The sequence below is a fragment of the Aphanomyces invadans genome (assembly GCF_000520115.1).
Source record: "Aphanomyces invadans strain NJM9701 unplaced genomic scaffold supercont1.37, whole genome shotgun sequence".
Taxonomy (NCBI): Eukaryota; Oomycota; class Saprolegniomycetes; order Saprolegniales; family Verrucalvaceae; genus Aphanomyces; species Aphanomyces invadans.
In genome coordinates this window covers 228,637-230,692 of record NW_008580182.1, presented here as the reverse complement: position 1 = coordinate 230,692, position 2,056 = coordinate 228,637, and the positions used below count along the sequence as shown (strand labels likewise).

Sequence of the window (2,056 nt, the reverse complement as noted above, 5' to 3'; positions counted from 1 at the left end):
AATCCGGTGCCTCGAAGCCAAGTGGTGCCCATCATCCTCAAGGTCTGGCTCCAAGAACGTTCCTCGGTCGACCGCCTCAAACGTCGGACTCACGATTACTCTGCACTACTGCACCTGCAATGGCATTTGGAATTAGGTGAGCCCATTGGGCAATATTAGCATTAGGAGAAATCCTAATAAAGTCGTATTTGACACTGACCGCCTTTACAGCTTCCGTTTTTTCCGCTCATGGGGCAAGTGCATGTTTTCCGGACGTCATGCTCACCTCACCCAATCGAAACCCTGCTCGATCGCAACCATCGGTTTTTCAACCAATCGTATGTCTCTAAATCCCTCTTCTTGGACGCATGACGCCCATCGACCTCGGGCGCCATACTTCAGCGTTGTCTATGCTGTCTCCTGCACGGACCTACCCCGTGATTCCGCCTACTTACGGTTCTCTGACTGTGTATGCCCACAGTATCTGGGAATTGACTTCAACTTGAATTGTCAGTTTCTTGAGCCGAGTGCATCTCGTGCCACACCGTCGTTGTCCCTCACCGTCGAGCTTGTTTCTACGGCGATAGAGACGTTCCCGCTCCTCCTGAGTTCACCAATGACCACATGCTGCAGCTCATCGCAAGATGGGAGCGTCTCGATCACCTCCTTGCCCAACGCACGAGTCGATTAGCGTCACCTCCAGTACTGCCTCCGACAAGGAACCACAACGCGTACATGGCCTTTGCGTCTCGTCCTCTGCATTCTCCTGTGACTGTCGTCGCGCCAGCGCCATCCAAAGTGCCCGTGCCGCCCCATGGCACGTCATTGCCAGCCTCTCCCACGGACGTGCCATCTTGTTGTCCACGTTCTCATGCGAATGCCATGACCGCGTCACCTGAGTATACGCCACCACAAGTACCCGTGCCACCCCATGGCACGTCGTTGCCACCCTCTCCCACGGAAGAGTACACTGGTTCTCGACATCCACTGCCGAAGGTCATTGAGCGCGAACCATCCCATGGCGTGTGTCTGTCTCCCTCTTCCACGGCAGTGCCATCTCGTTCTCGGCGTCATCATGGGAGTGCTCCCCGTATGCTCGTATGCACGACCAAGCCATCTCGCACTAATTAAGCCTGCTGCCCCGGCTTGAATCACCCTCAAGATCGCAACCTCTATTTACATCCAAAAGCCCAAGAAACGCAAAAAGCAGAAATTCCACGAAACCAACAAACACACCCTTCAGTGAACACCGAGGCACCACAACATCGGTACCCGGACTTGGGATGAGCCCTATGACAACGTTAGCATTGGTAACCACACTAACTCTCTACTGCACGCCCCTTTGACACTGATCGTCTTTACAGTGGAGTCGCATTTAGCTAAGCATCTCAATCAGCGTGTAATTGACATAACCCGATTGAACAGCAAGCTAATAATCGCAATTTTAATCGGGGTGTATTTGACATATTACCCTGAAGTACTTTCTTCTATTGGGAGAATAAATATGTAGTCAAATATGGGATAATCACCGAGTGACAAATCGATGCGATATGTCGCAATGGTAAGGTGAAGACTACGAGGCAGGGAGAAGGCCCGAGGATTTCGAGCCCAAAACCACGAGTAGTGTGCGTGTTGGCCGAGCAAGGAGAGCGCCGTTGATGTGACGTCGGTCAGTGTCGTCCACTGGGGTCGCGAAATAGTCGTCGAACACTGGCGCTCCAGGCGACCAGGGACACATACAGCGTTGCAATTAGCTCAGTAGCTCAGTGGTAGAGCGTCCGATTTGTAACCTCAAGGTCCTCGGTTCGATTCCGGGCATCCGCTACTCTTTCCGACGAATTCAATCCCGTCATGCGCACCTGGAAAGATGGACAGTCCGGATAAGAGGACCCGCGTTCCGGTAAAAGCAACAGTTCGCGAAATTTCAGAAAACAAACCAGCCCCCCTCCAGGGAGCCCTAGCAGCCGGGCAAAGCGAGAAGGCAATAGTATTTAGTAACATTTCCGGTTGAAACCACGAATATACCCCCCTTGTCAATGGTCATCGTTATTCAGTAGCTATGGTAAGCTGGAAATTT

The 2,056-nt window shown here is 52.3% G+C and overlaps 1 pseudogene across 1 annotated transcript; it reads left to right on the top strand.

Annotated features, from left to right (window-relative positions):
- Positions 1-1,731: 1,731 nt before the first annotated feature.
- Positions 1,732-1,804, top strand: H310_12216 (annotated as a pseudogene). The gene has a single exon. The product of its transcript is annotated as a tRNA-OTHER (tRNA).
- The last annotated feature ends 252 nt before the right edge of the window (positions 1,805-2,056 follow it).